We start from the raw sequence: 24,355 nt of genomic DNA on the forward strand, positions 1-24,355 counted from the left end.
GATATCCATCAAATTACTTTATATGCATAAACATGGAAAAAAAAATCCTTCTAATTAAATTAAGGAATTATGTTACAGTTTGCAGTAGGTCAAAATGATAAAAGAGCACTTTAGAATACTTTGCTGTGACTTGGCTATCCTCTTTAAGTTCTTCAAATTTGTTTGCCAGGTCGGTAGAAAATCAGTTAATTTTATCCAGATGTGCACAGGAAGATGAATTTCACTTTTATTTTGCTAAATCAACTAAAAGTTTGGTAGCTGTCCAGATGGGGGTCCAGAAACATCTACAAAGATATCTGTACTTGCAATCCATCACAGGATATTAGGAATCTAAGAGAGTGGGGATAGTCTTTGCCTAAAGGTCTAACAAGATTTCAGTATGTATGTACCAAGGGCTTCTCTCAACTTTACAACTGAAACATTAATTAGATGGAAGTAAAAAAACAAATAGTAAAAGCAAAATCATGTTAGGAATAGGGATCAGAAGCAAGGACTCCAGAAGGCTCCCTGTTGTGCTTTCTGACTGTGACTCTTGCATTGCTGTCTGTCCAGTACCTCAGTGTTGACAAGACAGGTGAAAGGCTTAGCCCAGGCCTAGGCAGCTATCATTTTATCATGCAAGATAGAGTAACAGCCACAGTAGTAATGACTGTGAATCTGTTAAGCTGAAAAATCTAGTCTCCTATTTGACTGAATGTTCACACCACTATATATATATATAAAAAATGCACTTCCTCCCTGAAGACAATATTCCTATATAATCCTTTTAAGAAAAGAGAAAGCTACCTGTTAGGATGAGAGAGATCCAGACTCCGAACATGAATGTGCAGAAGGCAGATCTCATTCAGACATTAATTTACTGGGAAGAAAAGAAATTAAAATAATGCCTGTATTCAGCATTATGTGTTAAATATTTCTACTGGGCTTCCAAGACAGCTTAAAGTTTTTTTCAATTGCTCTCTTGAAATATTCAACTCATTTCATGCACACGTAGCATTTGTGATTTGGAGGTCTGAATTACACTCCAGTGAATATAGACTTAGAGAAGTCTATGTCTTCCCTTTACAGATATTTTCCATTACCTAATGGTTCTTTCAAATCTCTCCGGGAATTTAGTTCCTCCTGAGCACTATTTCCATTTTTTGTTGTATTTATTACTGAAGGTCTCAATCCACGCTGTATCATCTGCATCATTTGCATATGCATCGCTGGCTGTATCTAATATAGCTATCTAATATAGATTGCAAGCTCTTTGCAATGTGGTATATCAAGCCAAGACCGTGAATGATAGTTTTGAACCTCAGACAATATTTTCAGAATAGTCAACAGCCTCATAGTTAACATGATATTCTAACCTAATTAAATCCCAATAAATATAATTCATATTCTATTTAGAATCTTTAATTTAAGAAGATTCCATAACCAATTATTCTCTCCTTCCTTCCAGATCATTCATACTAGCCCTGTGTATTGCTACCTGCTGCAGTAAACAAAGGTCTTCAGAAAAGCAGAAGCACTTAGTAAATTCCTTCCCTTCTTGCTCAATATCAGGTTAGAATATTCCCAACAAGTTAACCACTTTCCCAATAGAAATTGATTCCAACAGAGAATCGATGAAAATAGACTTTCCATCCATGCCCCTATCCATCTGTTGTTTTCTTTCCAGCTGTTCTTATTTCACCAAAATCAGCCTTTTCTGATAGATTCTGTTAATAGATATTAAGAACTATGGTTTAACTTAGTGATTGTTCTCCTTTGGTTTTTAAATTGTTCTGGTATACTCGTAGTGAGAATAATTTTTCTAGATGGAAATGGTTGAGGGAGAATGGCCGCATCACAACAAAATGCAAATGAGTTTGTTAGGTTTATATGGTTTCCAGCACCAGGAGGAAATGGCTCTAATGAGGAAACATGCTATACAACATAACATAAAATGTTCCATTAACAATGAATGCTATTATTTAAGCATTACTGCTGGAGACCTTGTACAAAAGGAAGAGCTTAATGTTTTGTGACTCAGTAAGCCTAAAATTAGTAAATTGAGGAGCTTCAGCCATCCATCCTACTTTGTCTAGATGAAGTTAACCAGTTTGTTTTGACATCAGTGTCTTACAGCACGCTGTTTCTTTGAATATTGGAAATGTGATTTCATATTTTTCTTCTTCTATCCTCTTTTAATAGTCTAGGAAAATCTTTCAACCATCTCTCAAAACAAAAAAGAAAAATCACTCTACCATAATCTCCTGTTGTACTTCACGCTTCTGGCTAAGAAGCTACCCTGACTTCAAACTCTGGATGAGTGAAATCAAGAAACACCACAAGCCCCACCAAAATTAAATTGCTCAGAGAGCGGGGAGGGAAGAGGGAATATGGAAACCCGGGACCAGCGCCCATACAAGAAACTAGCAACAGAACGTTCTGCAAACAGTGATGGCACCCTGCAGGAGTGAAAAGGATCTCTGCTCCGAGTGAGTTCTTGTTCAGGCCAAGTTTTTCATACTATAAAAGAGAAAGGACCAGTAATATTCATTTTGTTTTTGTAGATAGTACATTTTTGAATATAACTTCTCGCAATTCAGGAAAGCAGAAAAAAGCAGGAGGACTGTGAGGGGCTGTTTCCAGTTGAGTGAAAGCACTGTCTCTATGTTTTATCCTCTATTTCAGAAAGATCTGGGAGCTGAGAAGGACTGTAAGCAGCAGAATCTGTAACAATAGCTCAGTAAATTCTGACTGCTGATACTCAGAGTAGGAGGTCTATGGAGCAGGGCTATGGGCAGCTTCCATGTTCTCTTTGGTTTCGTTTTCCTAAACTACATGGATCTAAACTGGGGTTGTCTTATACTGGGTCTTAGGATTTCAAAACATAATGCCTCATGTTACATGGGGCCTCTTCTTAGAAAGTGAGCAGGAGGCGGCTGGACCACTGAGTTATAATTATTGCTGCCAAGGATAAGCATTTTCCATGCTGGATAAGTGGTAGTAGGTTTGGGTATGTTCTCACAGGGCTGTTCTGGCATAATACACTGGCATCTAGACAGGCCTGATAAAGTCTGACTTCTTCCTGTAAACAAGCAGGTGGTCAGTTCCTTTTTTTCTCCAGAAATTAGAAAAAAAAAAAAAAAAGATTCTGTGGTGTCTGCCACTACATTTTTTTTTTGTGCCAACAAGATAGGAAGATTATCTTTTTTAATCAGTTGCTGCCAAATTGATAATGGATGCATAAGACAATAGATAAAGAAAACATTTTGTTCCATTCTCTCCTCTCTCTCTCTTAAAAAAAAAAGATTTCTATATTTTTTTTCTTTGCAACCTCATCAAAGTGTGTACTGTTGCACATAGGCATTATAGTTTAAATTTAGAAATTTCTCAGTTCAAGGCAAGTCTTGCTTTGCATGGACACCTGACATGGTGTGGCATGGACCTACTGAAGACAAATCAAATGTCAGCAGCTTGACATTGTCTTGATATTCCACCACAGTCTCTACTAAAAAGCTATTTCTTGGGAAAACTAGCCTTTGTATCTTAATAGTCATTTGTGGTGTAAACTATTAAAATACAACTCTAGTACTCTCATACCTAGGGTACAGAATGATAATGCTCCTGAGAGCAGTTTCTCCAGCCAGTCACTTCTAGTAGTAAATAAACCAACCATACCAATAGCTTTGACTTACTTTTTGATGCTTGTCCAACTCATCATGTAACACTACTACAAACATTACTTCTGAATTAAACTTGCTATAAAATATATCTAAGATCAGGATTTTTTGATGTTTTATCATTGCACTGGGGAATTCTGTAATACCTTTGTTTTACTGAATTCAAAATTCAAGGCAATGCCATCTTTTGGATTATGGAGGAGGAAAAATCTGGTGAACTGAGCTGGAACCCTTCATTCTGAAAAGAAAAAAAAAGAGTAGATTGTATATAAAGATAGGGTACACGGACCCAAAGAAAACAAACCTGAAGACCATATAAGGAAATTGGTGTTTCTGGTCTGCTTTTACTGACACAGCAAGTTCTTAGTTTTGCTGTATTAATTGATGTAAATAATCAATGTAAATCACTGTGGGCTATAGTTGGAGGAAAACTATCAATATGTTTTTCTGAAATTGATGCCAACAGCGAAATATGTAGCTCCAGGTTGAACTTCTTTTTTAGCTTGGGGAAGTACTTGTCTGTGCTTAGTCTGAACTCCAATTTACATTGCTTAATGAAGTTAATAGGATTTCTGACATATCTCTGATACTGACTAGTTTGTGAAGTTGAACAAAAATGCAGAGGGGAAGGTAGGTGAGGAAGTCCTAGACACAATGGGAGCCATCCCACGTGGACAATGTTGTCACACAAGCATGTTAATAGAGAGAGCTTGCTTTTGCAATACTTAAGGTGAATTATTGTAAATTTCTTTAAGTATCTATGTAGCTGAGACGGTAGTTTACCATGGAATACATTAAATTCCTAAATAGACAGCATTTGCATTTTGATTTTGACTAGAAGCAGCGTATATCAGGTAACTGACAGCCAATCACTAAAAACAGATAAAGTATTAATGTCCTATTAGCACCATGAATCTTAGATATTTCCTCATCAACTTCAATAAAGAGAAGAAATAGAATCTCTCTGAGGCACAGCTTTGGGAGGGTAAACCACTATTGCATCTGAATTTCTTATTCAAGCTATTCTGTGCTAGACTTGTAGAAATCTACAATACTTTATGGATATCATGTCATGGGTAGCGATAGAGGACAAATGATAGCGAGGACAACACTTCATCCTGATGCTTTTTTGCTTTTCAGAAGAGAATGTTCGGTTAACTTTGCCAGTATGAATATAATCCTCATTTTCTATCCTGATCAAAAACTAGACTGAAGACTTCTAATGTATCTGATTGCAGATTATGTCAAATTTAACTTATCAGTACTGTCAGAAGAACTGTCACATTCTGCTTTAAAAAATACATTAAAAAAAGATCAGCAGCAAGAGATGCATTTCTGCTCCTGGAAATTGTGCTATTCAGTTAAATTAGTTGGCATTTGTCTATAGGTTTTTCTTGAAGACCATTCATTATTAATAACTCTATCAACTTGCACTGCTGCTGTTGAACAACATGAAGAAGGATGGACTGATATTCCAAGCTGTCAAAAGCATTTTGGAGATATAGGAAAATTGACCGAAATTCTAGAAAACTGTTGCTCTTTCCTTTCTCCCCTGTTCCAACCTCCTTTCCCCCCCGCCTTTCTTCTCTCCTCCCTCCCCCCAAAAAAGGAATCAACACATAACCAATTATCATGGCCTCAGCTATTTCAGACCAAAATATGAACTACTGGGATTGTGAAGTAACTGTGCCTTTTCTGGTTTAGCACAAGAATAAAAGCTTGGCTCTGAGCTTAAATAACCTAAACATGTCATGCTGTTCATCACCAAAGGCAGTTGTTTCTAATGTGATCACTCAGTATCTCAAACCTCACAGGAAGGGGAAATGTATTATCTCAGCTCCAGCAATAGTTCACAATGAGAGCAAAGTTTGTTAACTGTGATGTCTCTTCTGCTGCACAATTAGAAGGAGGAAGTGCCAGGCTGGATAATATATCTTCACCCTGTTTTTACACCATGTAGTGTATTTTTAGCTGACAGGAGCAGATTCTACAGCTCAACAAACAGTATGCCTCTGCTCCTAAAAGATAAGAAAATTCTATACACAATGAATTGATTTCCTTTCTAGCACAATACTGAGATGATGCTAACTTTGTATTGACATTAGCAAATATTTCACATGCGTGCAGATCAAGTCTGCAGTATTCTGAATTTATAGGGGAGGTCACAATGGGGACTTGGAAGTTATGGCATATGGAAAGAAGAGTATTAATCTCTCTGGGAGGTATAAGCCTTGGTATATAATCCCAACATGTCTCCCTCACTCCCCCTGCAATCATACAGACACACACACGCTCCCCATACACTTGTTTGACTGGATTTTTTTTTTAATCTTTAGGTCCTTTCTATTCAGTTTGTCTTCTCTTTTTCTCCTTCATCCTCTCAGGTTAGTTTTATTTTAATTATTTTTAGGTATTATCCCAGATGCTATAGATGGTAATTGCAATGGCAATTTATAAATAATATAAATTAAGAAACTATAAAATTGGGTTCCATGTTGCAGATTGTCTTCTTTGATCTTGTCTGTATTGTGACTCTTGCATGTAAGCAGTGGTTTGCATCATCTGTTCTTTCAGGAGATTCCCTGTCCTTGCTTTGCTCTATGAAGAAACAAGTAATCTAAAAAAAAAAATAAATAAAAAAGCAGACTAAGTAAAGTACAAACAACTAAATTTCTCAATTAATGCAGTCTAATTTTGATCTAGGGGGAGCAGAGGTTTTTTGTTTTGTTTTGTTTTTTGATTGAATTTATAGAAATATCTTTGGTCAAATATCTTCAGTTTTTGAGTGTGTTACAAGGTACCTTACTGGCTAGTGCATTAATGCTGACTGACAGTGCTGAGAAGTGGCACTGCCTTTAGTTCTTCTCATTTCCAGGAAGATTTTGTGGTCTTTTCTTGCCTGAGACAGATGTTCTTCTAATATGTGGTCTTGGGACTATTCCAATTACTGTAATGTATACAAAGCTTATTCATATGGATGGGCAGGAAAATACAGATTGGTTAATGAAAGTTCTTAGGCTTACTGTTCATGTAAGAATTTGGCATTCATTTGCAACTGTCATGGTACCTTGTCAGAGGGGTTTTTACAGGCTTTGCTACCATCTCATGCAGAAAGGATTGTCAGAATTAGATTCATGGATTTGCAGGGATGCAGTACCTTTATTTTGATACATCTATTGTCTTGTCTTTGTTGTTTTCTGCTCTTTCCTGGTAGGTCTACTAAAATGATCTATTAAAACAATGTTAGCAATTCCAAGATGACTTTATCACCTAGATAGCTATATAAATAGTGGTCTGATATGGTAATCACACTTCCTCCATTGCCTCATAAGATGTCTGTCTTAAATTCGTCATTCATACCTGTTATACTATGAATAATCAGTACTGAGCAATTTCTAGAGATGAACTAGAAGTTTATATCAAAGTCTATCACCAATATTTAATTTCCCCACCTTCTCTTCATTTACCTCACCAAATTTATAGTGAACCAGTCACATGATTAATGATGATTTCCCTTCAGGAAACAAGAAACATAGCCAGTGCCCAGAGGATTAGGACATTAGCATCACCAGTTTCAATTGTCCTTTTAGAAGAAGTATCTTAAAATCTTTCACTGCCCTTCCTTGCAAATATGAGTTTCAGCAAGACATCTAGCTTTTGTATCTTCTTTCATCAAATAGCACATAAAATTGGCTCCTCTACATGGACCTTACTAGCTCCTTCCTTGTAAGTGCAAAATAAGTTTCCACGAATGGTAGAGGATATGCATATTTTGTTATGCCTTTCGAGGAAAGAAAATTTTATATCAATATGGCATAAGTATATACTAGTAAAAATATAGGAACCTCTCCCCCTTTTTGTGGGAAAATCTGTATCAAGGCCCGTCTGAACTGTGCTGATTACACAGTTCAGCCTCTGTACACAGCGAGCTGCCTTGTTTTCAGTTCTCAGCTGTCTGATAAGACCCAGCTTTGTTGGTGCTCCATAAAGTGAGGACATCCTGTGAAATGAGCAGGTTGACCACCTCAGAAGTAAAAAAAAAAAATGTCTGTCCTTGTCTTGGAGAAAAATCTTTCTGGTACAGCACTCGATTTGGCGGATCATTTCTGGACAAGTACCTGAAGGACAGGGGTCATTGTTCTGTGTCTTCTCCTGGCAATATGCACTTGAAATTGCTATAGTAAGTCAAGCAAAGCATATGTGTCTGCTATTTCTGAAGCGAGATTTTATGTCAGGGCCTATTCTGTTCACCTGCTTCATAGCTGTTGATTATAAATCCTCCATAAATTGTACACATTATATATATATCACAAATCAGAGAATCACAGAATCACATAGAATTACAGATCAAAAAATCACAGAATACATATATATATATATTCTAGCAAGGTCTGGAGATATATATATATATTTATATTAGATATAAATATATATATATTTATATAATACACATATTATATATAACAATATAAAATATAAAATATTATATATATATTTATATGCATATATATATATAGGCCTTGCCTCTCTACTCAGTCTCACCCTAAACTGTATTTTATAAACAACTTCATCAAGTTCTACTCTACTTTCTAGACCCATGTCTGCTCCTCAAGCCACACCTACTGCCATTATAGTCTCTTAGTGATGATTTACTCCATCTACAGATGGTTTACTACATCTACAAACTGCATCTGGTTGTCCTAAGTCTATTTGTCTAAGTTGTCTTAAATCTATTTGTCTAAGCTGTCTTAAGGCTATTTGTCTAATAGTACTAAAATAAGTAAAATTGCAAAAAATATAAAAACACACAGTGCAATAGTCTGGAAGTCCTCCTTTTTGGGATGAAAAAACATGAAAACAAACTATTTTAACCTATCTGAAAAGCAAAACTTCATTCCATATTAAATTATAGAACAACAAAATTTGTATTAATCACAAAAATGAATTTGTCAGGCAATAGAGATGCTAGCAAATTATCAATGATCAATTAATTTTTCAAATTAATTGCCTGAAAATAAAATTCTTTTTAACAAAGTTTACATTTTGATGCCTTTGTGTAATATAAGCAGTGGTTATAACCCAATCAAAATTCATATTCTTTTGTGGTTATGTTTTTAGCTAGAGCTGTGCCACTATAGAAAATTCGTGATTTGCTAAGTATAAATTGATACTAATAAAACAGTAATTCTTGCAAAGTTCCTTGCTTGAAATCTTTACAAATTTTAAGTATAGTGAATCTAATTGAGTCTGCATAGCTGCTGTAGTTGGTTCCTCCACTTTCTTTTGGAGACAGATAGTCACTGCAAATACTCCAGTACAGAAGTTGTAGAGATTCTTTGGGGTCTTTTAGTGGAAAATCTTTATTTTCCAGGCTTATAAACTTTGTTTTATCATAAAATAAAATAAAATAAAATAAAATAAAATAAAATAAAATAAAATAAAATAAGGGAATGGAAGGCCTATATACATATATATATATATGTATAAATATAACTAAATAACTATATAGCTATATATATATACAAATATTTTTTCACTTATATCATAAAAGATATTTAATAGCTTATTAGTAATTATTACTTGGAATCATGTGTTCAACAGAGTATACAGTGTCCATCTTTTTTTCCATTTGCCAATGACAATAACTAAACTTAAAAGATTTTTTTCTGGTCAAAAGTCATGTTTGCTGTTGAGTTCTCTACCTACTTAAAAGTGTGCCATTTACTAAAAGAATATAAGTTCTGCCAAACTTCTGCGTTTGAAGACTTTTGGTATTTGCAGTGTACATGACAGTCTCCCAGAAGAAACTCTTATCAACTGCTTTGTGTAGTTCCTCTCTCTGACTTGCAATTCACCTTTTAAGAAAAAAAAAACTCCTTTGAAATAAACATCTTCCAAAATGTTCTTATAGTTGAAAGGCAACATCTTCTGCCTCTTTATTAGCTGACTTTAATGCTGTAGAGTTATTTATGGCACAGACTGAAATTATAAATGTCTCTTCATTAATCTATGAGTCAGGCTTAATGAGTGCTGAGATTTGGGGTCTGGGGACCATTAATGCAGTCTTACCATTTACCCATCTCCATGACATCACTACCAGTTAAACATAACCTTGCTAACGAACAGTATTCTTGCCATATATTAATTGCCTCCTGGGAGTGAAATGCCTTTAAGCTTCGTTCAGTGTAGCTTTTTGTACGTAGATTCCTCAAACATTAATCACTACATTCAGGATTCACAGTCTTTCAGCATCAGAGTTATGGCCTCAGGATAGGATTCTTTTTTTTTTTTTTTTTTTTGGTGTCACATTTTGATAGGGAATTAGGAGGAATGTATGTGCTTTGAATTCCAAACACCAAATTCCCTCTGGTCTGCACAGATAATCCTGTTGTCAGGAGCGAAAGACAACATTCTTTATAACATCTTGAATAAGAAGTTTTAAAAATATTTTGGAGGAGGAAAACAGAAGAAAGAAAGTAATGATTTTCTAAGTTATCTTTCCTAAACTATCTTTCATAAATTAGGATCTTGCTAGTTTTATGCTAAACCATGTAAAATTAAAAATGAGTTATTAGTGTTTTAATTTCATAGATTCATAAATAATTGTAAGCTGTTTAGAAGCAGAGAACTTTATTCAATGTATTTATTTAGAGGGAAAATAGCAAGAACTCTGTAACTATGATTTTATTTTAGGTCTGCTAAATCTTTTCACAACCCAGTCATAATGAGTATAAAAATGATAATTAAAAATGTGAATGAAAGTAATATTTTGTACAGCCCTGTTAAAATTATATATGTACTTTCTGAGCTATTGGAAGTTATGTGATACAAATTGTTGGGAAATAGCCTTGAGGAAAAAGTATTTCTTGAGTTTACACTGAAAGTCTCTCATTTCCCAGTGAAACTAAGGTTTGGCTTTAGCAAATTTTGTTTGAGGAATGGTGAAAATAGAGAAAACTTTGTTAGCCATAAAAATAAGTTTACTAAACAAGCAAAGGCTGTTTTGTATACTTGTGCTCTGTATAAGACTACTGCTAGGACTTGTAAAAACATAGAAGGCGAGTTCAAAATTGCACATTTTTTTCATGGTACTGGTTTGTTACTTTATACTGCTTACTAAAAGATTAGAGAAAAGAAAATTACTTCTTATACCATGATTTTAAATTGGAGCTTTATGAAGACTCCATATTTATGTATGCAGTTTTTGCTAATGTGTTAATACAGTTTGTAAAACATAGAAAGCGTACTGTATGCTCCAGAAAGAAGTATAAATGAGTGTTACAGAAGCTTCACTGGAAACAGCAAGAGGAGATTTATTCCTTTTATTTACTGTGTTTTCTAAAATGTCTCATCCCTATTCCCTGTGAAGTGCTTTCTGCTAAAATCAGAGAAGGTAGGCCAATATGAAACAGTTGTTTTCCTAGCTTGAAAGTTTAAATGGTTTTCCTAGGCAAAAATGTCAATGGAAAATTGTAGAAAGATGATGAAGTAGATACTGACTTTTTCATAAAGTATGCAACAAACTAAGTACATATTTTGGTGAGTCAAAGTGAACTGTAGAGGAAAGTATGACATGAACATGAGTAATGGCAACCAGCATGAAATTCTGGTAAAAGACCACCAATTGTAACTGTTTTCATTTGCTCATATATGGGAATAGTGCTAATGCCCACAGCATTTCGGAAAGACAGATGTCTCACTCTCCAAGAGAAAGATTGAAGTTGTAAGAGCCTTAGCTTCTTATCTTTTCAAAACCGGTGAGTCTAAACACCTTGTCCCTGAAAAACCACCATCTGCCACATACTAGCCTAGTTATCCATAATGAAAAAAAAAAAATTAGCTTATAGCTCCTATGATTTCTCCTTTTCAAGATGGGCTGCTTTTTATTTAAAAAAGATCCAGTAAAATAAAATAACCCTTAATGTGATTCTCACAGCCACATATATGTGATATTTCATACACAATGTGCTATAGTAAGGCTGCAATCTTTACTTGATTGACTTGACTTGGAAGAAATGAGAGAGATGTCTGCTAACTCTCTGGAATGAGCTCATGGCAAGAGTAGCAACAAGAATTGAATTTTTCTGTCCGTGTGACTTTGTGAGTGTGTGTGTGCATGTGTGATTAGCCTGGCTTTTCAGCCGAGATCTCCAGGGGCTGAAAGGATCTATATTGACTTCTTGAGCCCTCCAGCAGATAGCTTTGTTGACACTTCTGATTGGCCCCATCCAGTGTGCACATTAAAGGCCAAAGTATTGCTCTGCAGAGAGGGAACAAAACTGTTACCTACTGCACCTTCATTTACCAAAGTAATACTGATGAGAAGGAGGACTTGCAGTGTTGCTGTGAAATGAGATCTTACTGCATTAAACAACAGTGTTTTAGTTTATATTACTGAAAAGCTGTTGTTCTTTCGTCACTTGTACCTTATCTAAGCCAGCTTTGATTGCAGAGTGCAGGTATGAGGGTCAACTGCATATATTGTAATGTATGTAATAGTAAGCAATATCCCTGCATAGAAGCAGCTATAAAGAAGGGGAGCTGGGAAGTAGTTCTGTGCAGAAGGACCTGGGAGACCTGGCGGGCAAGAAGTTGACCAAGAGCCTGCAATGTGCTCTGGTGGACAAGAAAATCAATGGTATCCCGGGCTGCATTAGGAAGAGCATTGACAGCAGATTGAGATAGGTGGTCCCCTCCTCTACTCAGTCTGGGCAAAGCCACATCTAGAGGGCTGTATCCAGTCCTGGGCTGCCCAGTGCCTCTCCCCAGAGGCACAGAACTGCTGAAGAGAGTCCAGTGGGGAGGGGTGTTAAAATGATGAAGGGACTGGAACATCTTTCTTACAGAGAAAGGCTGAGAGGTTTGGGTCTGGGAAGAGAAGGCGGAGTGGAAAACTTAAGAACATGTATAAGTATCGGAAGGACAGGGTGTAAAGAGGTTGAGTGCAGACTCTTCAGTGGTGCCCAGCAATAGGAGAAGAGGCATTGGGCACAAACTGAAACACAGGAAGTTCCATCTGAATATGAGAAAAAAAACTCTGTGAGTATGACTGAGCAGGTTGCCCAGAGAGGTTGTGAAGCCTCCTTCCTTGGAGAGATTCAAAAGATGCCTGGATGCAACCCTGTGCAGAGTGACATAGGTGATCATGCTTGAGCAGAAGGGTTGGACTAGATGATTTCCAAAGGTCCCTTTCAGCCACAACCATCCCATGAATTCTCTGATTCTGTGATATAATAGGTGATTCAAGATAGATCAGGATAGTAGTGCTCTAAATTAGAATTAAGAGTAGCATTACTCAAAGCTGTTTCCTATTTCCTTTGTACTATGACTAGGTGCTGTGACTCATTTCTTCATGCATAGATGTTTAAGTGACTATGCAACACCCATATAATTAAAGTCATTTCAGATTTTTTCCTCAAACTGCTTTTCTAACAGAACCTGTCCTGTCCTGTTCTTTCCCCCACCCCTTCAAAGCTTAATGATTTTTTTTTAGAAAGTTTGGCTGTAGTTCAAAGTCTTTAATAAATTTTCCTGCACAATGACTACCCCTCACAATTCAACACCTACATAAGCTCTGGTACATATTGTTTTCCAGGTCCAAGTAGAGCCTTTTATTGAGAATCGTATAGCTAAATAACCATCTGGGATTAATTTACGTCAGTAAAAAAAGATATACTTCACGTATATCATGGGGGTGCACCTGGGAGGTATATGAAAGCAAAAGTGGTGCAAGTGGTGACCAGCTCCTGGTGACCACAGGAATTCAGCGTTACTGAGCGTGATGTGACAAATCAGATGCAATCCAAATCAACAAAGCAGGTGAAAAGAAGCTAGGAGTCAACCAGGTGCAAAGAGAAAGTGGTTTATATAACTTAGAAAAATATGCAGCTGCACAGTTTCTAAGAGTGAAGTTAATGAGAAAATGTTGATGGAATAGTTTAGAGGCTAAAGCAAAGCAAGACTTGATGGAGGAGGAAAACAAGTTGTTTGGAATTTTCCTTATATGGGAAATGAAATGTTTGAAAGAGGCTGAAACCATTTCTTCCTACAGGGGAAAAATATAACGAACTACAAGGTGCAGAGTCAACTTTTGCACTAGGGCAGTGAGATTTGTTGAGTGCGATGTTGAATTCCTGAGCAGAATAGATGGGTGGTGTGAAAACTCTGTGACTGTAAGCACAGGTCACAGGTGTATTGTAACTGTAAGCACAGTCATATCACAGGTGCATTGAAATATAAGTGATGGAAAAATAGTGGGATGTTCACTGCAAGATCTGTCCTTACTGCATGCTGCGGAGTTAGAACTCCTTAACATGCATTGCATTTCACGAGGCAGAGATGTTGTGCTGGGAACATCAAGTCATACATGAACTCTCAGTTAGCTCCCTCACTCCCATAATAGCTATTAATATTGTTTTGTCTGACAACTGTTTTGTTTCTTGCAGTCACACAAGCATTGTACAGACACTCGAACACAGCCATTCATTTCAGTATCCCAAATAATTTTGAATCCAAACATCCATTTCTTTATCACCCCAAGAGATTAAAAATCAAAGAGACTTATCCTAACCTGGCAGAGCATTCTGCAAAAATTATGAGACAGGTTTCTCTAGCCCCATCCCAAACTGCTCCAAGTGTCAGTGCTGATGAATGAAGATGCTGATGGCAAATTGTAAATGATAGTCGTGCTTTAGGCTCCAACTAAAATAAAGCTCAGACTGAGAAGTCAACTGTAATATCACTGACAATCAAAGGCTGAACAAGCCTCAAGCTAGTAGCTGTATCATATGTATACTCAATGGCTCTGATGTCAGGATGACCATATGCTGTCATGTGAATGAGCTTACACTTCTGTGTGGTATGCTGGTGCAGCAGAGCTCCAGGCTATGTTTCTGAGCTGTGTACATGATAACTTTTCTGCATGCTCCATTCCTAAAGCCATGGTCACAGAGGCATTCTGTGTTTTGCAGAACATTTTCATGCTATGACAGTGCCTTGGCTGATGACTTCTTCACATGCATGGCTTGGTAATCTCAGATGTGTGGTCTGGGGGGAGTTTTTCTCAATGTTCTCTGTGAGCGTCCAGTATTGGAGTTCTATGGTAGTAGAAATCTCACCAAAGGGGTACAAATTTGGGGGAAACAAAGCATTCATCATTCTTGTTTGCAGCAACAGTCATTTTCAGCCCACCAGGCTGTGCAGATCTGAGTTTACTGTGTTTTGACTGGAACTGGCTATTGATGTGTATAGACGGGAAGGATTTGTGATATTAATTAGGTCTAGCTCACATGCAGATGCCAATTTATAAAGGCTGAACCTCTGTATGTAAGCAGTGAAGAATGAAGCTCAGTAGCAACCAATACAAGCTCTCAAATCTATGCTCATTTTCCTTCCAGGATTTGCTCTATAATCAACCCCATTGATCTTTCATGTTACTGGTGTGCCAGTTTATGCTGCAGAATAGATGCTCCTAAAAGGATGACTATGTGCAAGTATAAAGATACAAGTTGTTCTATAACAACACTCCTAAACATATTTGCTGGAATGCCCAAACTCTTTTTTTGATAAAGCCACAAAGTTTTCCACTTGCTCTGTGCTGATGTATTTCAATGCAAGTCACATTCTTTTATGGCTGTGTGTGTTCCTAACAAATGATTAAATATTAATTATCTCTAGTAATCTTAATTATCTTCACTATCTTCAACTGCTGGCATGAGATGATCTAACAGTTTCGGATACTTCATATTTCTGCCAGCATGCATAAAGGGTATTGCTCTGAAGAGTGGTGCTAGTCTGAACTGAAGAAAGCAAGGCAAAACGTGCACTAGATGTCTGGGGACTTTTGTGTTTTAAAAGCACGACACATGCAAGGAGAAGAATTAAATCCCAGCTGTTATACACACTTTTATTAACCAATGGCAGTTTTTCTGGCTGAAGGAATTTCAGAGAATCTTTTCAGTTCACCTGAGACCCCTGAGCTACAGGAAGGCAGCCACCAAGGTTACTCCTCAAAAGAAATTGCCCAGGTTCCTGTGTGCACGAGCTCACTATTAGTAATTTGAATCGTTCAGTGTGACAGCTTAATGATCCTTGCAGAGTCCCGGACATGTTGGTGCAAGACCGCAGTTAGATGACGGTAAGTCTCCAGAGTCCTTTGGAGTCTTCATTCAAGAGAAATGATTATGAGTATTAATTCACGCAGTGGTTCATGGCACTTCCAGCTATATTCCCTGGCCCAGATAGAGTAAAAATCAACAGTATAACACCAAACAGCTTCTGCACCTGTGTTTGCTTCACAATCAGAAATTAAGGTGGTGATCAGAACTGTTCTCACCAATTGCTGCGTGTTCCTCTACAAAAGGATCTACCTGATGCAGATCAGGCTACAGAAGATGAAAATTTATGCGAAAACAACTTTAAAAGACGAAAGTGAGTTGTAAATCTCATTAAAATGTTCTATTGTAATTTTAAGTTTGATGGGCTAAAAAAAAAGGTAAATATTTTAAATTTTGTAGGTTTACAGAAAATATTCAAAATTGCACTTTTTTTCTTTTTTAAAGTTTTATCTTATTTGGAGAAAGCGCTTATAGCATCTCTTTTTTTGACTTAAGCAAGGAAAAATTGGGAAAATAAAGGATTATGAACATTTTCTTTGAAACTGAAAAGACATGGATGTTAAATATCATTTCTAAAAAGCACATTGAATGCTTTTCATGTACTTCTTTGCGACTGACTTGATTTAGGTGTTTATATTTGACACAACCATTAGCAGACATCAACAAAACAAAACTGCTGTATATTGATAGCCGGATGCCTGGCTGAGTCAGTGATGGCTGAGCTAATTAATGTTCTTTTCATTCTGTCTTAATCCCTGTAATTTTCTAGCCTGTAGGACAACAGAAAAAGCATTTTATCTTAGTCCAAGATAAGGAACCGGTGTTTTCTTTCTTGTTTCTTAATTGTACTTGTAAGGGAAAGGTAGGTATCTTTCCCTCCCAGGAGAGGAGGGGATCATATTTCTACAGTGCTGCTACTTCCCCTGGTGATTTAGGGAAGCAGATAGATGTCTTCAGCAGAACAGGTAATGCTGCTTCTTCCTTTTCCTCCTGGACTCCAGCACCATGAATAGCATTAGCAGAATGTATTCCCTTTGCTTTAAAGCATCTGTTTCTCAGTGTATCCCTGCAGAAATATTAACTGTCTTATAATAATTCTAAGGGAAAAGGGAAGTCAGTTTCCTGGCAAACCTTATAGCAGAAACTGTACTCATCAGAATAAGAAAAGCAATAGCCAGATAGGTGTATACTTCATGCAACCAATACTTATCATGGACAGATAACAGCATTTGTTTGTTTGTTTGTTTATTTTCTTTTTGTTTTGTTTGCCAAAGCAATTCCCTTGGTTGTTGTTGTACCTGGTATATAGAAATAAGAGAAATCTGATTGATTGATTGTGACATATTATAAGTGCATGCATTTGGCTATTTATGAATCCCTGATGGAGAGCATTTTACAAATTAGTGGGAAGAGTTTTTGTGACCTGTGAAGACCCTGTTTTATCCCAAAGCAGTTTAAAAATGTCAAAATAGTAAAACAGGAAATAAAAGTGATAGACAAAAATAAAACAAATTAAAAGCTACAAAATTTAAAGTGACAAAACCAAAAAGCATAAACCAGCCAAAAATATAATAAAACCAAAAATATTATAGGCTTGCTTTTCTCTCATTTGAAATGCAACTTGAGATTATCTGGGAGTACAGGATAGACCTCTAGCTACATAGTTAGGCTATGCAAGTCTGTACTTCTACAGATTTCCAGACAGTAGGTGTGCAAATAGTTCATGTATAGAGTAATGCTATTTTCCTCTAACTAATGTTAATTCCACAGTTTAAGGTATAAAATTTTGGTATTTCTGAATCTTTTCAACCCACGGAAAGCACGTTAGTTTGGTACTTGTAATAAGTGCTGAACAGGGTCACCTATTCATCATCATCATCTTTAACAACAAAAACAAATAGAAAGGATATGGGCTTTTTAAGCTTCTTAGTGTAATTTTAATAAATTGATTAATAAATAATTTTTGATAAATCGCAGTTTTCTGTTGATTCCATCTATCAAAATTAACCTAACTTGCTTTGTCTGATAATCTGATCCGAGAAGCTGGACAATAATCACAATATGAGCATCAAATTTTGTGTTCTTTAGGGCAAGAGCGACTTCTCATAGTCATTTTTTTTTCATCAATGATCTCAAAATTCTATACTAGGAAAAACATTAGTGCAAAGTTCAAATGTGGAAAAGAATGCTTTTCCAAGATTCCTCTTTGATTTTTAATTCAGTTCTTACAAGCTCAGATTTTTTAAAGTATTTGAGTCTGTAACTTTGAGTTAAGTGTTTAGTCCAATTGCAATTCTCTAAAGGCAAGTCTTAGGATGGTTAATTATGCAGAGGCAGGATATCTCCAACTCATTTGGAACATTACAATATCTGCATGTTAAAAATGCAGAGAGAGCATCGAGTCAAAAATATTAGAGTTTTCTCCTGGCTTTTTTTTTATACCCTTTGCCAAAATAGGAAACTATCACAGCTACAAGCTAATAAACGATGCCACTCTTTAACCATCCTAAAGGATAAATAGAATCTTCCTCTTGCACATGCTAAACATACAGTCTACCAATGTAAAGTAAAATGTATTTTTGCAGGTCTAATTCATCGGTGTATCAGTGTATCATACACAAACACATTTCAGATTTGTCTTCAGCAACCATATTTGGTCCCTAAGAATTTATTTTCCATATTTAACAGCTCTTTCAAGTGTAGGAGTAAAACATAGCACTAACACAAAGGACATTTTTTTTGAAATCATGAGTTTTGTAAACTCTGGAGTACACAAAAGTTTTCTGTAAAGATCTCTCTCTCTTTTATTTTTTTATTTTTTTTTTTTCTCCATATTATTCCAGGAATGGCTTAGCAAGACCAAATGGTATTGCAGGACAAGAGAAATCACTCTGTTTTTTTTCCAAAACAGTCAGACTGCATAAAGATTCTTGATTAAAAATTACTTAATCAAGTGTTAGATTGAATAGGAGTAAGGACACCTTTTTTTTTTTTTTTTGGTTTTTCACATTTTTTACTTTTTGATTAATTCCAGTGGTCTTGGTTTACTTTTTTTCCAATTCCAAACATGTTTTGTATAGTCTTACTTAACCCCTTGATAATATTAATACATTAATCAATACCCCGTTCATGCAGGACCTGTATATTGCGCTTGAGAGACAGTGAAGAAAATGACTTCAATACAACATGTTCCTAAAGGCTTGTGATCTTTCTTAGTTTCCCTAAAGAGGTAATGTAGATTCTCAAACCCACTTACTGCCTCAAAGAATTTTGTTGTGAAGGATTTATTGTACTAGCAGGCAGTAAGTATCTGTGAAATTAACCCCATTGCTATAGACTCAATCATGGCACACTTGCAGTTATCGAAGTATCTTAGAAGCCAATCAACACTTCTTAATACCATCTGAAATATTACATATATGAATAAGCGTGTAAGCATATGTATACAAAAAGCTCATTGATTTTAAGAGAACATATCCACCAAATTTAGCTTTGAATTAACTTCAGCTTTCATTTCCAATATTTTGATCTCTACTTCAGCAGTTATTAAAACTTTAGAAGCTATATTTTCATCATTAGCCACAGTATTAAAGTGACATAAACAAATATACCTGCCTCCCATTCTGTGTCATAAAATTTAAGTGCTAGAGCATAATCTCATAGCTGCTCTATAGCAAAAAATTAGAGAAAGCTTTTTTTTTCCTCAGGGACGTTACTGGTTCTGTGCCCTCTCTCCTAGCTGTGCCTGTAAAGTGGCAAACTGAGTGTGTGTGAGGAGTCGTGTGTGTGTCTGCTCTTGGATATCTCTGGATATCTTTGAAACTTCCTCTTACAATATCTTTAATTGTGGGTAAATGAGAATGTTTAACTCAGAAGAGATATTTAACCTAACTTTAGACTCTAACTTGTCAGCAACTAGGTCCTTCATTTAGTTATACATTATTGCTTCAGTTTCCTTCTCACTATTTTTAAAAGTTATTTTCAGTATAAGAGCTGAAACAGTATTAGTCATAAAATTTGAATGAAAAAAAATGAACAAAAAAAACACAGTTTTTTTGTGACAGACCAGAAGAAGACAAGAATAGTTGTGCTGTAAGGGACTGAAAACCTAAGGAAAAAAAAAAAAAGTTGCCATATATTGTGAAGGACACAGGACTCTCAATTTTTGTCGAGTTATCTCAAAACATGGTTCTGTCACTGCCATATGGTTCCTGACCGATGGAACAGAAAAGATATCCCCAAGAACCTTGCTAGAGAAAGCATTCACAACAGTTAATCAATAGATTACAAGTCTTTACAACAAGACGCACAGTTCACTTTTTGAAAAGTGCTAATTTCATGCATGGTCCACTGTGCTCTTGACTTGAACCTAATAAAAATGTTAATGTAAGTGTTACATATTCATTAGAGAACCACTGTAGCTGTTCTTCACAGAGAATATGTTTGTTCATTCAAGTTATTTGTATTTTTACAAGATTTTTTTCTCATTATTATTTCTAATTTAAGGTGCAAGACATCAATCTCATAACATTTTCTATGTTACCGTACACCTAAGCAAAGTGCTTATGCGCACTGGACACAAAGGAATGTGAATAATATGTCAAACAGTGCTTTCAAATAAGTGTTCTTCTTGACTCCATTCCCTCCTCATCCATAGACACTTTAAATCCACATGTGAAATCCTCGTGGTTTCATCCAGATACTTAAATATAGAAAAACGTTTACATTTCCTCCTTTGCATAATCCCACTGGGAGCTTTCAGAATAATCTAGATGTCTGTAACTCTACAATTCCTCTCCTTTTCTCTCTGTCTCCTTCTACTTCTTCTTCTTTTTTTTTTTTTTATTAGTGATTTTAATTCCCCTTGTTTTTAGCTTCCTGCTTCGGTTCGGTCCCTACTTCAGCTGGGTCGGCATGGATTCACCAAGGGGAAATCTTGCTTGACTAACCTGATAGCCTTCTATGATGGAATGACTGGCTGGATAGATGAGGGGAGAGTGGTGGATGTCATCTACCTCAACTTCAGCAAGGCTTTTGACACCGTCCCTCACAACACCCTCCTGGGCAAGCTCCGGAAGTGTGGTATAGATGAGTGGACAGTGAGGTGGATTAGGAACTGGCTGGATGGCAGAGCTCAGAGGGTGGTGATCAGCGGTGTCGAGTCTAGTTGGAGGCCTGTAGCTAGCAGTGTCGCCCAGGGGTCAGTCCTTGGTCCAGTCCTGTTCAATTTATTCATCAATTGAATTGACCTGGATGAAGGCACAGAGTGCTCCCTCAGCAAGTTTGCTGATGATACCAAACTGGGAGGAGTAGTTGATACCCCAGAGGTCTGCGCTGCCATCCAGAGGGACCTGGACAGACTGGACAACTGGGCGGTGAAAAACCTCATGCAATTCAACAAGGCCAAGTGCAAGGTCCTGCACCTGGGGAGAAATAACCCCAGACACCAGTACAGGCTGGGGACTGACCTTCTGGAGAGCAGCTCTGCAGAAAAAGACCTGGGTGTCCTGGTGGATGACAAGTTGACCATGAGGCAGCAGTGTGCCCTTGTGGCCAAGAAGGCCAATGGGATCCTGGGGTGCATTAAGAAGACCGTCTCCAGCAGGTTGAGGGAGGTGATCCTGCCCCTCTACTCAGCCCTGGTGAGGCCACATCTGGAGTATTGTGTCCAGTTCTGGGCTCCACAGTACAAGAGGGATGTGGAGCTGCTGGAGAGAGTCCAGCACAGGGTTACAAGGATGATCAGGGGCCTGGAACATCTGCCCTATGAGGAGAGGCTGAGGGAGCTGGGCCTGTTCAGCCTGGAGAAGAGAAGGCTGAGAGAAGGCTAAGAACTAGAGGCAATGGCCACAATATGAAGCACCAAAAGTTCCACAGGAACTTAAGGAAAAATTTTTTAACAGTGAGGGTGACAGAGCGCTGGAAGAGGCTGCCCAGAGAGGTTGTGGAGTCTCCTTTTCTGGAGATCTTCAAAACCCGCTTGGCCGCAGTCCTGTGCCACGTGCTCTAGGTGACCCTGCGTGTGCAGGGCGGTTGGACTAGATGGCCTCTAGAGGTCCCTGCTCCCCTTAAGCATTCTATGATTATCATTCTTGCCCTAGCTATAGGCTTTGCAAATTCATACATAGAAAATCGACATCTGATTTAGTGAAGCACTTGCAATGGATCCATGTTAATTATTCATTTTATTTATTGTTATCACCTTAGCTTTGTAACTATTTTTACCTTTCCTGGTCATTTTGAGTAAGGCTTAATTTTTTAAATCCCTCTACCCCTTTTATTTCTTTCTTTGGTAAATGCGAGTTATTTAGTTTAGGAAAAACAAAGTCAAAATAGAATTAAACTTTTACCTATGCCTACTGTGACTGTGTAACAGATGTTCCTCTTCCCCAACTCAACCTGACTTCTCACACATAGCCCTGTTCAGGTGTTAACTACAACATTATCTGATTCTGCTAGTTGCCTCCCTGATTTCTTCCCCCACTCAGACATTAGCAAACAATAACAGTCCTGACAGCTGTATCCTCATGGGGAGATAAGGCTACACCAGCCAACAGTCATTTCTGAATTGAAATTCTGACTGTTTCTGAATATCATCTCATTCCATAAATATGGGGACAGCCTGAGAACCCATTGAGCTCTCCTTCCATGGCAGTGGGCTGCACGCCTCTTGAGCAAGGACACCTCTCAAGGATACTCCTCAGGGCTGAGAGATCCTTCCCACAACAGATTCATGATAAGTGACTATAGCATGCTCTCTTTTTGAACTTGTAAACTTCACATTGTAACGGTTCACAAATGCCTTAGTCATAAACCACTGACCAGGTCTGGGACTAGGATGGGATCCAGCTGCACCCAGAAGGAGTTTGGAAAGCAAGGGGGGCCAATCTGAACCTCGTGACCCAACTGGAGGGTGCCCTTGATAATTCTGTGTGTATCTTGAACCTCCACGCAGTAAATAATAAGTGACCTTGCTATAGAATCTCATGAAACCATTGTCATCAATAAAACTTATTTCTTTCCTATGAGTGAAGTGCGTTGTGCCACTCATCTCCATCACCACTCATTCCGGACAGACTGTTCATATCAAACTGTATAAATTAGCTAAAAGAGTAGTTTGTAACTACTACTTGTAATGACAAGCACATCATCATGGAATAAAGTTTGAAGTTGATTTTAGAAACCTTCCTAAATGAGAAAATATGTGTTTTGTCCCCAGTAATTCTGAGAAGAAAATACAGTCAGTACAGAACAACTAAGAAAGAAACCAGGAGTGAGTTGATGGAGGAGCTTGTGTATGGTGGGTTTCCCACTTGAGGAAATTTATTACTCTGAAGATGATAGAGGCACTAATTATATAGAAATCTCCATTGCAAAACAACTGTTTAAATTTCATTTGCTGATACATCATGAGGATTAGTTGCAACACACTGACATATGTGGATATTTGAACTTATTTGATTTGCTGAGCCAGCATTAGAACTAGTTTCAGTACTTTCTGACATCTGTGGATATTTAAATAAAAAATCTTTCCTACCTTATACATATGGGTATTTATCTTGGTAATCTTGGGTAACAAGATTTAGACAACTAATTCTTGTTGCTCTTTTCATTACTTATTTCCTAAACATTCCTGGAACCCACTATGTATCGGAGTGGAAAGGATGACAAGGAGGAAAAGGTAAATAATTCAGAGAAGGCGGTCCTGCTTTTGAGGTAACCAAAATGTTCAACTTTAACTATACCTATTGTCATTTGTGAGAACACTTGCAATACCATCACTCTGATTTGATCATAGTTCAACCTCAGCTCTCACCTTTCAGCCTCTGAGAGAAATCTGATGTTTGGCTGCTTGTGACAATGTTGGCTCCTCTTTTGGTCGCTCCTCCCATCTAGATGGTCTCTTATTACCTTCAGGCTATTAACCATTTCCCCTCTCTAAGCCTATTTCCTCAAGTTCTCCAGATCCCCGTGTGGGAACAATTCAATAGTGATAAAGTTGTCTTTTGAATTCTGAAGTTCTATTTACAGTTACATCATTGATCTGAGGGTGCCTTGCAATACATCCAGAAAGATATCTATTCATCTTTAAAAAGTGTGACTTCAAGTTATGTTTTGTTATGACAAAACATAGTTATGTCCCAAAACTCTCTGTTACCCAGGCTTAAAAAGTCCTTTAAGATTTATTCATAGAATCATGGAGTCATAGAATGGTTAAGGTTGGAAGAAAGGTCTAGGGGTCATCTAGTCAAAACCCCTGCACACCCAGAGCATGTGGCACAGGATTGCATCCAAGCAGGTTTTGAATATCTCTGGAGAAGGAGATTCCACGACCTCTCTTGGCAACCTGCACTGGATTCTCTCCAGTAGCGCCACATCCCTTTTGTACTGTGGAGCCCAGAACTGGACACAATACTCCAGATGTGGCCTCACTAGGGCTGAGTATATGGGCAGGATCACCTCCCTCAACCTACTGGAGATGCTCTTCTTAATGCACCCCAGGATGCTACTGGCCATCTTGGCCATGAAGGCACACTGCTGCCTCAGAATGCTTAAGGTTGGAAGGGTCCTCTAGAGATCATC

Source organism: Tinamus guttatus, unplaced genomic scaffold (genome assembly GCF_059628265.1).
Source record: "Tinamus guttatus ecotype Peru unplaced genomic scaffold, ASM5962826v1 Tinamus_guttatus_pri_ptg000208l, whole genome shotgun sequence".
In the NCBI taxonomy this organism is placed as follows: Eukaryota; Metazoa; Chordata; class Aves; order Tinamiformes; family Tinamidae; genus Tinamus; species Tinamus guttatus.